The 14,016-nt window shown below is 35.4% G+C and overlaps 1 long non-coding RNA gene across 1 annotated transcript; it reads left to right on the top strand.

The window, feature by feature from the left end:
- The first annotated feature begins 329 nt into the window (after positions 1-329).
- Positions 330-12,845, top strand: LOC143058988 (uncharacterized). Its single transcript, XR_012973320.1, has 3 exons — positions 330-533; positions 1,656-1,763; positions 12,683-12,845. It is a non-coding gene; the product is annotated as an uncharacterized LOC143058988 (long non-coding RNA).
- Positions 12,846-14,016: the final 1,171 nt, after the last annotated feature.

Here is a 14,016-nt window from a genome sequence, read left to right as displayed (position 1 = left end):
GCGGTATATGATAACCCCAACCGCAAGCCAACATGGCCGACATCTCATGGATAAAAAAATCGGTAGGCACTTAAAGTTAACCATCGAGAGACGTTAACCACCGAGAGTCGGTTTTTAGACCCGCCCAGTGCACCTAAGCACGCCTACTTTTGGAGCTCTTTAGTATGAAGATAAGAAAAATATACGAAATTACGGAACTGTGTACCCTGTTTTATCCTTATTGTTGGTGTTTCTTGCGCATGCGCACAAAGCACGGGGATAGTTACGGTTACTGACTCAGGAACCTTGTATATTATATACCTCGGTTCACAGACGTTTAATAAACTGGATCACTGTTGAGTTCACTTATCGATACACTACGATGGAATTACGGACCAGTTTAACATAAACATGGTAAATAGATAGACAGCTGATAATCATAATTGATTAAGAAATAACCTGGAAGAAGAAATGAGTTAACTATTGATTATAACAGAGACGAGAATGCCATCGTGTTTGTTCTGCTAAAAAAAGCAGGAACATTGGAGTTTATGGTTAGATTTTAAATATTTATTGTCTCCAAACTGGGTAAATTTGATATAGTAACAACCCCCCCCCCCCTTTTTTTTTTAAATAACTCGAGAACCACACATCGCGCTCGCTTAACAAAGTAACAATAAGAAATAATTATTGTTAGTTTCAAGAATAATTAATCGTCAAAACTTATCCCCTCCCCGACATCAAAGGAAGTTAAATGTATTATCCCAAAATTAGACCAAATTATTATGATATAAGGACGTCTTGACAGGCTATTATTTTATTTTGTTTTGTTGGGTTTTTTTTTGCTTTGACGTCTTCCTCCTGTATGAAAAAAACATAATAGACCCCCCCCCCCCCTTTTCCCCCATAATATAGCTTTTTAAGAAGTCATAATTATTTGGACTACCCCTGAATATATTTCAGACAGACTCTTCTCTAAAAAAATGTAAACATCATTTGAGAGAAATCTTTGGAATAGTTTTTTAAATGATTTAATTATTATGTCATGTATATAATTAACATTAACATAGTTATAAACTGAGACTACTAGTATAACACATAGTGTTATAGTAGTCTCAGCTATAAACTTTCCATTGTATTGACCAATATGACTAACTCATATGCTCTTTCCCATAAATGTCACAATATCAATATATTACAGTAAAACTGATAGTTTGATGACATTGTTTAAGACTATTGACCTCAGGTCAGCCTAAACTGATTTTAAAACTGTAATTTATTCATTAAAACAGTTCAAGACATGCACCTTCTGAAATGTGATTGCATCAAAATTAAACCTAAGGCATAACATACTTAGTGTGCAGGAAGTGCCACCAAATAAATACTGAGTTGTAAAATTAGATGATGATATTTGTGAAGTCAAAGATATTATAGCTAGTTATAACTGGTTTTAGATATAAACCTGAGTAAAAGGTTGATTTATATGTGCTCTTTCATGTTTAGATTATAATTTAAATTTAATCTTTTGAAGTTTTTTTTATAATATTAAGACATTAAAATCACAATTATTTATTTATACACAAAAACATAATTTTTGTCCTTTTTTAGTTGAATGACTGTACACAAACATTATACACACATAATTTTGATAATTCTGTAACGTATTTTTTCTATAGCCCCAGAATGTGACAAAAGACTTATTAATCCAGATTTACAAAAAATAGAAATAGTTCAGCTACCATAAGACTGCTATGACAAAAATTCTGCAGTTTCCAGAATTTGAGGTAGAGTATAGTTAGGAATAGTTTGATTATGCAGATGCTTAGTTTGCCATAAACAATTATGCCCTTGATACAAAAGCAGAGGAAACAAAAAAGTATGAAAATAGTTGAAAAAAGTAATCATTATTACCTAGTCATATACTGTAAATAGAAAAAGAGAAAAGCACTGGTTATGATTTGGTATTTTTAATAGCATTATCATTTGTCCATAACTTGGAATATATACTGGATTGAGCTTGATATTTATTTAATATCATTGACACATGGTTGCAAGAAATGAAAGATGGTAATTTAAACCTAGCAATTTTATTAAGATTTGAAAAAAAGCTTTTGATTTGGTAGAATATGACTTTCTTTGTTTAAAGCTCGACATGTATGGATTTAGTGAGACTACTGTTAGTTTTTTTAAGTCGTACCTGAATAACAAAAGGTATACATTTATAATGTTAACTCTGAACAACAACATGTAAAATTTGGTGTTCCCCAATGTTCTATACCTTGTCCTCTATTGTTTGTGCTATTTATAAATGACCTTCCCTTATGCATTAAAAATTGTGAAACAGACCTATATCGTTGTATATGCTGATGACACCACTATTCATAAATCAGGGGGAAACATCTAGAAAATATAAATGATGATGTTCAAGAAGATTTATACAGGGTTGAAGAGTGGTGTAAAATGAATAACATGTTCATAGATGCAAATGAAACAAAATGTTTGATTACTGGAAGAAAGCAGAAACTATTCAGACTTTTCAACCAAACTTGATAATAAATTAAAGTATTACAAAATTCTTCATGTGAAAAAATATTAGTTTCAAAATTGACAGCCCACTAAGTAACTGGAGAAATCAAATTGACCAAGGTTGTGCTAATATATCATCCAGAATATACCATCTTTCTTAAATACATTTTTTTTTTATATCTGCAAGAAAACATAATACAATGGGTGTTCTGCCCCTAATTGACTACTGTTGTATTATTTGGGATGAATGTAAAAATTGAGGGATAACAAGAATTTTAAAAATCCAAAAAAAGGGCAGCATGATAAATTCTAGATGCAGATCCGTTATCCCTCTTGGTATATAGGAGCACTATATTCTATGTTAACCTCCGACAGTAGGTATAAACAAATACTGTTGATAGACGGTATATAGGAGCACTATATTCCATGTTAACCACCGACGGTAGGTATAGACACATACTGTTGATAGACGGTATATAGGAGCACTATATTGTATGTTAACCACCGACGGTAGGTATAGACAAATACTGTTGATAGACGGTATATGGGAGCACTATATTGTATGTTAACTACCGACAGTAGGTATAGACACATACTGTTGATAGACGGTATATAGGAGCACTATATTGTATGTTAACCACCGACGGTAGGTATAGACAAATACTGTTGATAGACGGTATATGGGAGCACTATATTGTATGTTAACCACCGACGGTAGGTATAGACATATACTGTTGATAAATGGTATATAGGAGCACTATATTGTATGTTAACTACCGACAGTAGGTATAGACAAATACTGTTGATAGACATCAACAGTATATGGGAGCACTATATTGTATGTTAACCACTGACGGTAGGTATAGACAAATACTGTTGATAGACGGTATATAGGAGCACTATATTGTATGTTAACCACCAACGGTAGGTATAGACAAATACTGTTGATAGACGGGATATAGGAGCACTATATTGTATGTTAACTACCGACGGTAGGTATAGACAAATACTGTTGATAGACGGTATATAGGAGCACTATATTGTATATTAACTACCGACGGTAGGTATAGACAAATACTGTTGATAGACGGTATATGGGAGCATTATATTGTATGTTAACCACCGACGGTAGGTATAGACATATACTGTTGATAGATGGTATATAGGAGCACTATATTGTATGTTAACTACCGACAGTAGGTATAGACAAATACTGTTGATAGACGGTATATGGGAGCACCATATTGTATGTTAACCACCGACGGTAGGTATAGACAAATACTGTTGATAGACGGTATATACATTGTAGGAGCACTATATTGTATGTTAACCACCGACGGTAGGTATAGACAAATACTGTTGATAGACGGTATATAGAAGCACTATATTGTATGTTAACTACCGACAGTAGGTATAATAGACAAATACTGTTGATAGACGGTATATGGGAGCACTATATTGTATGTTAACCACCGACGGTAGGTATAGACAAATACTGGTGATAGACGGTATATAGGAGCACTATATTGTATGTTAACCACTGACGGTAGGTATAGCCAAATACTTTTTATAGACAGTAAATAGGAGCACTATATCTTATGTTAACCACCGACGGTAGGTATAGACAAATACTGGTGATAGACGGTATATAGGAGCAACTACCGACAGTAGGTATAGACAGATACTGTTGGTAGACGGTATCAAAGAGCACTATATTGTATGTTAACCAGCGACGGTAGGTATAGACAAATACTGTTGATAAACGGTATATAGGAGCACTATATTGTATGTTAACTACCGACGATAGGTATAGACAAATACTGTTGATAGACGGTATATAGGTGCACTATATTGTATGTTAACCACCGACGGTAGGTATAGACAAATACTGTTGATAGATGGTATATAGGAGCACTATATTGTATGTTAACTACCGACGGTAGGTATAGACAAATACTGTTGATAGACAGTATATAGGAGCACTATATTGTATGTTAACTACCGACAGTAGGTATAGACACATACTGTTGATACACGGTATATAGGAGCACTATATTGTATGTTAACTACCGACGGTAGGTATAGACAAATACTGTTGATAGACGGTATATGGGAGCACTATATTGTATGTTAACCACCGACGGTAGGTATAGACATATACTGTTGATAGATGGTATATAGGAGCACTATATTGTATGTTAACTACCGACAGTAGGTATAGACAAATACTGTTGATAGACGGTTTATGGGAGCACTATATTGTATGTTAACCAGCGACGGTAGGTATAGACAAATACTGTTGATAAACGGTATATAGGAGCACTATATTGTATGTTAACCGCCGACGGTAGGTATAGACAAATACTGTTGATAGACGGTATATAGGAGCACTATATTGTATGTTAACTACCGACGGTAGGTATAGACAAATACTGTTGATAGACGGTATACAGGAGCACTATATTGTATGTTAACTACCGACAGTAGGTATAGACAAATACTGTTGATAGACGGTATATGGGAGCACTATATTGTATGTTAATCACCGACGGTAGGTATAGACAAATACTGTTGATAGACGGTATATAGGAGCACTATATTGTATGTTAACCACCGACAGTAGATATAGACAAATACTGTTGATAGACGGTATATAGAAGCACTATATTGTATGTTAACTACCGACAGTAGGTATAGACAAATACTTTGATAGACGGTTTATGGGAGCACTATATTGTATGTTAACCACCGACGGTAGGTATAGACATATACTGTTGATAGACGGTATATAGGAGCACTATATTGTATGTTAACCACTGACGGTAGGTATAGACAAATACTGTTGATAGACGGTATATAGGAGCACTATATTGTATGTTAACTACCGACAGTAGGTATAGACAAATACTGTTGATAGACGGTATTTAGAAGCACTATATTGTATGTTAACTACCGACAGTAGGTATAGACAAATACTGTTGATAGACGGTATATTGGAGCACTATATTGTATGTTAACCACCGACGGTAGGTACATGTATAGAGAAATACTGTTGATAGACGGTATATACATTGTAGGAGCACTATATTGTATGTTGACCACCGATGGTAGGTATAGACAAATACTGTTGATAGACGGTATATAGAAGCACTATATTGTATGTTAACTACCGACAGTAGGTATAGACAAATACTGTTGATAGACGGTATATGGGAGCACTATATTGTATGTTAACTACCGACAGTAGGTATAGACAAATACTGTTGATAGACGGTATATGGGAGCACTATATTGTATGTTAATCACCGACGGTAGGTATAGACAAATACTGTTGATAGACGGTATATAGGAGCACTATATTGTATGTTAACCACCGACGGTAGATATAGACAAATACTGTTGATAGACGGTATATAGAAGCACTATATTGTATGTTAACTACCAACAGTAGGTATAGACAAATACTTTGATAGACGGTTTATGGGAGCACTATATTGTATGTTAACCACCGACGGTAGGTATAGACATATACTGTTGATAGACGGTATATAGGAGCACTATATTGTATGTTAACCACTGACGGTAGGTATAGACAAATACTGTTGTTAGACGGTATATAGGAGCACTATATTGTATGTTAACTACCGACAGTAGGTATAGACAAATACTGTTGATAGACGGTATTTAGAAGCACTATATTGTATGTTAACTACCGACAGTAGGTATAGACAAATACTGTTGATAGACGGTATATTGGAGCACTATATTGTATGTTAACCACCGACGGTAGGTATAGAGAAATACTGTTGATAGACGGTATATACATTGTAGGAGCACTATATTGTATGTTGACCACCGATGGTAGGTATAGACAAATACTGTTGATAGACGGTATATAGAAGCACTATATTGTATGTTAACTACCGACAGTAGGTATAGGCAAATACTGTTGATAGACGGTGTATGGGAGCATTATATTGTATGTTAACCACCGACGGTAGGTATAGACATATACTGTTGATAGATGGTATATAGGAGCACTATATTGTATGTTAACTACCGACAGTAGGTATATACAAATACTGTTGATAGACGGTATATGGGAGCACTATATTGTATGTTAACCACCGACGGTAGGTATAGACAAATACTGGTGATAGACGGTATATAGGAGCACTATATTGTATGTTAACTACCGACAGTAGGTATATACAAATACTGTTGATAGACGGTATATGGGAGCACTATATTGTATGTTATCCACTGACGGTAGGTATAGACTAATACTGTTGATAGACGGTATGTAGGAGCACTATATCTTATGTTTACCACCGACGGTAGGTATAGACAAATACTGGTGATAGGCGGTATATAGGAGCAACTACCGACAGTAGGTATAGACAGATACTGTTGATAGACGGTATCAAAGAGCACTATATTGTATGTTAACCAGCGACGGTAGGTATAGACAAATACTGTTGATAAACGGTATATAAGAGCACTATATTGTATGTTAACTACCGACTGTAGGTATAGACAAATACTGTTGATAGACGGTATATAGGAGCACTATATTGTATGTTAACTACCGACGGTAGGTATAGACAAATACTGTTGATAGATGGTATATAGGAGCACTATATTGTATGTGAACTACAGACGGTAGGTATAGACAAATACTGTTGATAGACAGTATATAGGAGCACTATATTGTATGTTAACCACCGACAGTAGGTATAGACACATACTGTTGATACACGGTATATAGGAACACTATATTGTATGTTAACTACCGACGGTAGGTATAGACAAATACTGTTGATAGACGGTATATGGGAGCACTATATTGTATGTTAACCACCGACGGTAGGTATAGACATATACTGTTGATAGATGGTATATAGGAGTACTATATTGTATGTTAACTTCCGACAGTAGGTATAGACAAATACTGTTGATAGACGGTATATAGAAGCACTATATTGTATGTTAACTACCGACAGTAGGTATAGACAAATACTGTTGATAGACGGTTTATGGAAGCACTATATTGTATGTTAACCACCGACGGTAGGTATAGACAAATACTGTTGATAGACGGTATATGGGAGCATTATATTGTATGTTAAACACCGACGGTAGGTATAGACATATACTGTTGATAGATGGTATATAGGAGCACTATATTGTATGTTAACTACCGACAGTAGGTATAGACAAATACTGTTGAGATACGGTATATGGGAGCACTATATTGTATGTTAACCACCGACGGTAGGTAAAGACAAATACTGGTGATAGACGGTATATAGGAGCACTGTATTGCATGTTAACCACTGACGGTAGGTATAGACTAATACTGTTGATAGACGGTATGTAGGAGCACTATATCTTATGTTTACCACCGACGGTAGGTATAGACAAATACTGGTGATAGACGGTATATAGGAGCAACTACCGACAGTAGGTATAGACAGATACTGTTGATAGACGGTATCAAAGAGCACTATATTGTATGTTAACCAGCGACGGTAGGTATAGACAAATACTGTTGATAAACGGTATATAGGAGCACTATATTGTATGTTAACTACCGACAGTAGGTATAGACAAATACTGTTGATAGACGGTATATAGGAGCACTATATTGTATGTTAACCACCGACGGTAGGTATAGACAAATACTGTTGATAGATGGTATATAGGAGCACTATATTGTATGTTAACTACAGACGGTAGGTATAGACAAATACTGTTGATAGACAGTATATAGGAGCACTATATTGTATGTTAACCACCGACAGTAGGTATAGACACATACTGTTGATACACGGTAGATAGGAACACTATATTGTATGTTAACTACCGACGGTAGGTATAGACAAGTACTGTTGATAGACGGTATATGGGAGCACTATATTGTATGTTAACCACCGACGGTAGGTATAGACATATACTGTTGATAGATGGTATATAGGAGTACTATATTGTATGTTAACTTCCGACAGTAGGTATAGACAAATACTGTTGATAGACGGTTTATGAGAGCACTATATTGTATGTTAACCACCGACGGTAGGTATAGACAAATACTGTTGATGGATGGTGCAAAGGAGTACTATATCGTATGTTAACCACTGACGGTAGGTATTGACAAATACTGTTGATAGACGGTATATAGGAGGACTGTATTGTATGTTAACCACCGACGGTAGGTATAGGCAAATACTGTTGATAGACGGTATATGGGAGCATTATATTGTATGTTAACCACCGACGGTAGGTATAGACATATACTGTTGATAGATGGTATATAGGAGCACTATATTGTATGTTAACTACCGACAGTAGGTATATACAAATACTGTTGATAGACGGTATATGGGAGCACTATATTGTATGTTAACCACCGACGGTAGGTATAGACAAATACTGGTGATAGACGGTATATAGGAGCACTATATTGTATGTTAACTACCGACAGTAGGTATATACAAATACTGTTGATAGACGGTATATGGGAGCACTATATTGTATGTTATCCACTGACGGTAGGTATAGACTAATACTGTTGATAGACGGTATGTAGGAGCACTATATCTTATGTTTACCACCGACGGTAGGTATAGACAAATACTGGTGATAGGCGGTATATAGGAGCAACTACCGACAGTAGGTATAGACAGATACTGTTGATAGACGGTATCAAAGAGCACTATATTGTATGTTAACCAGCGACGGTAGGTATAGACAAATACTGTTGATAAACGGTATATAGGAGCACTATATTGTATGTTAACTACCGACTGTAGGTATAGACAAATACTGTTGATAGACGGTATATAGGAGCACTATATTGTATGTTAACCACCGACGGTAGGTATAGACAAATACTGTTGATAGATGGTATATAGGAGCACTATATTGTATGTTAACTACAGACGGTAGGTATAGACAAATACTGTTGATAGACAGTATATAGGAGCACTATATTGTATGTTAACCACCGACAGTAGGTATAGACACATACTGTTGATACACGGTATATAGGAAAACTATATTGTATGTTAACTACCGACGGTAGGTATAGACAAATACTGTTGATAGACGGTATATGGGAGCACTATATTGTATGTTAAACACCGACGGTAGGTATAGACATATACTGTTGATAGATGGTATATAGGAGCTCTATATTGTATGTTAACTTCCGACAGTAGGTATAGACAAATACTGTTGAGATACGGTATATGGGAGCACTATATTGTATGTTAACCACCGACGGTAGGTATAGACAAATACTGGTGATAGACGGTATATAGGAGCACTGTATTGCATGTTAACCACTGACGGTAGGTATAGACTAATACTGTTGATAGACGGTATGTAGGAGCACTATATCTTATGTTTACCACCGACGGTAGGTATAGACAAATACTGGTGATAGACGGTATATAGGAGCAACTACCGACAGTAGGTATAGACAGATACTGTTGATAGACGGTATCAAAGAGCACTATATTGTATGTTAACCAGCGACGGTAGGTATAGACAAATACTGTTGATAAACGGTATATAGGAGCACTATATTGTATGTTAACTACCGACAGTAGGTATAGACAAATACTGTTGATAGACGGTATATAGGAGCACTATATTGTATGTTAACCACCGACGGTAGGTATAGACAAATACTGTTGATAGATGGTATATAGGAGCACTATATTGTATGTTAACTACAGACGGTAGGTATAGACAAATACTGTTGATAGACAGTATATAGGAGCACTATATTGTATGTTAACCACCGACAGTAGGTATAGACACATACTGTTGATACACGATAGATAGGAACACTATATTGTATGTTAACTACCGACGGTAGGTATAGACAAATACTGTTGATAGACGGTATATGGGAGCACTATATTGTATGTTAACCCCCGACGGTAGGTATAGACATATACTGTTGATAGATGGTATATAGGAGTACTTTATTGTATGTTAACTTCCGACAGTAGGTATAGACAAATACTGTTGATAGACGGTTTATGAGAGCACTATATTGTATGTTAACCACCGACGGTAGGTATAGACAAATACTGTTGATGGATGGTGCAAAGGAGTACTATATCGTATGTTAACCACTGACGGTAGGTATAGACAAATACTGTTGATAGACGGTATATAGGAGCACTATATTGTATGTTAACCACCGACGGTAGGTATAGACAAATACTGTTGATAGATGGTATATAGGAGCACTATATTGTATGTTAACTACAGACGGTAGGTATAGACAAATACTGTTGATAGACAGTATATAGGAGCACTATATTGTATGTTAACCACCGACAGTAGGTATAGACACATACTGTTGATACACGGTATATAGGAACACTATATTGTATGTTAACTACCGACAGTAGGAATAGACAAATACTGTTGATAGACGGTATATGGGAGCACTATATTGTATGTTAACCACCGACGGTAGGTATAGACATATACTGTTGATAGATGGTATATAGGAGTACTATATTGTATGTTAACTTCCGACAGTAGGTATAGACAAATACTGTTGATAGACGGTATATAGAAGCACTATATTGTATGTTAACTACCGACAGTAGGTATAGACAAATACTGTTGATAGACGGTTTATGGGAGCACTATATTGTATGTTAACCACCGACGGTAGGTATAGACAAATACTGTTGATAGACGGTATATGGGAGCATTATATTGTATGTTAAACACCGACGGTAGGTATAGACATATACTGTTGATAGATGGTATATAGGAGCACTATATTGTATGTTAACTACCGACAGTAGGTATAGACAAATACTGTTGAGATACGGTATATGGGAGCACTATATTGTATGTTAACCACCGACGGTAGGTATAGACAAATACTGGTGATAGACGGTATATAGGAGCACTGTATTGCATGTTAACCACTGACGGTAGGTATAGACTAATACTGTTGATAGACGGTATGTAGGAGCACTATATCTTATGTTTACCACCGACGGTAGGTATAGACAAATACTGGTGATAGACGGTATATAGGAGCAACTACCGACAGTAGGTATAGACAGATACTGTTGATAGACGGTATCAAAGAGCACTATATTGTATGTTAACCAGCGACGGTAGGTATAGACAAATACTGTTGATAAACGGTATATAGGAGCACTATATTGTATGTTAACTACCGACAGTAGGTATAGACAAATACTGTTGATAGACGGTATATAGGAGCACTATATTGTATGTTAACCACCGACGGTAGGTATAGACAAATACTGTTGATAGATGGTATATAGGAGCACTATATTGTATGTTAACTACAGACGGTAGGTATAGACAAATACTGTTGATAGACAGTATATAGGAGCACTATATTGTATGTTAACCACCGACAGTAGGTATAGACACATACTGTTGATACACGGTAGATAGGAACACTATATTGTATGTTAACTACTGACGGTAGGTATAGACAAATACTGTTGATAGACGGTATATGGGAGCACTATATTGTATGTTAACCACCGACGGTAGGTATAGACATATACTGTTGATAGATGGTATATAGGAGTACTTTATTGTATGTTAACTTCCGACAGTAGGTATAGACAAATACTGTTGATAGACGGTTTATGAGAGCACTATATTGTATGTTAACCACCGACGGTAGGTATAGACAAATACTGTTGATGGATGGTGCAAAGGAGTACTATATCGTATGTTAACCACTGACGGTAGGTATAGACAAATACTGTTGATAGACGGTATATAGGAGGACTGTATTGTATGTTAACCACCGACGGTAGGTATAGACAAATACTGTTGATATACGGTATATAGGAGTATTGTATTTTATGTCAAACATCGACGATAGGTATGGACAAAATCCGACAAATACTGTATACAGACAGTGTATAGAAGTACTGTATTGTATGGTAAATACTGACGGTTGGTATGGACAATTTCTGTATCATGCATCAATTGTAAATAAAAGTATCATGTGAGTGACACAGGCTCATTGAAGCCTCTAGTTTTGATATTATTAATGTGGAGATGTGGTCTAATTTATCATTTTCTCTATTACATGCATGATAACTGCAACAAATGAATTGAAATAAAAGTGATAATATTTCTGTTGTAGGTTATCAAGATTTAGTGTTTCCATACAAGTGACAAAGATTGAACAACAAAAACATCTCAAACTTTACAGGACAGAGTAGACTTTTTTCACTGTGCTTAGTTTTGTCTTTATGTCTAAATTATGATACCTTTAAAAAATCCAATAAAATATGGAATAACATTTATTTCTATCTTATAAAGTGGAGTGAAGAAATAAGGGGTCATTCAAAACATAAGAATATATTGCTATCATATATGCAGATCAGCAGCCCATACATTTGCTATAGCACATAAATATGGGACCAATAATTTCAAGTTGCCTTTTAAAAAAGACCTTATTTATGTTATGCGAGATACCACCAAAGACCACTAGGTGTTGATCAAATGATATTGTAAATAAGAGGGTTGTCCAAAATATTTCCAACAGCTGTTTGATATACACTACCTTAATCAAACCACAATGGTAAAAAAACAGTTTTGGTCAGTCTTAAAAGAAGCAAATATAATTTAGAAAAAGTGCAAGCTGTTGATAAAAACGACAAATAACTGCCAGTCCTAAATGTGGGTGGAGATTACCATTTAGCACAAATGAGTTTCTGGACTAAAGAAAGTAATTTCGGCACAAACCGATTATAGCCTTTCAAAAACTATGTGTAGTCCCTTTTATAAAAGTGGCAGATTATCTTTCTATCTAGAGTATCTATGACAACTAACTGCTGCTCCTAGTGACGTTAGTCTGGTTTATGAAAAGATTGGATATATTGTCACAATTCTTTTCTAAGGTACCGGTCTGATAAACAGGAAGTAGCCAGATTAGCTACTAAATATATGCACACTGAAATATAGTCCCTTAAAATTCCCATGGCTGTGTACATGTTCAGATACGAACTATGAAAATTTTGTTTATATCTTTAGAGAAGTAAAATCAAGTATGTATGTCTTTAGTTTTGTCAAATTGCTGTCTTGTTTTGTCCTGTTATTAGGTAACAGTACTGATACAATACTGTAAAAATACGGAGATGTGGTATGATTGGCAATGAGACGCCTACATGTATCCACTCAAGTTCAAATAAAGTGGACGTTAGCAGTTATATGCAACCATACAGCCTTCAACAATGAGAAAAATCATATCAAATAGACCCTTGTAAATAGGTGTTGACCAAATGATATTGTAAATAAGAGGGTTGTATATTTCATGACGGTATAATACTAAACCCCTAACAGGAGGGATTGTGCCTGATATTCATATGATGAAGACATAATCTTTCAATCAGTTTAATTAAGGTCTGGTTCTGGCATGTCAATAACTGCTAGTAGTCTGTTGTTATTTATGTATTATTGTCATTTTGTTTATTT

Source organism: Mytilus galloprovincialis, chromosome 14, assembly GCF_965363235.1.
Source record: "Mytilus galloprovincialis chromosome 14, xbMytGall1.hap1.1, whole genome shotgun sequence".
In the NCBI taxonomy this organism is placed as follows: Eukaryota; Metazoa; Mollusca; class Bivalvia; order Mytilida; family Mytilidae; genus Mytilus; species Mytilus galloprovincialis.
The sequence above is the reverse complement of the archived record's forward strand: the minus strand, read 5'-3'. Positions and strand labels throughout refer to the sequence as shown.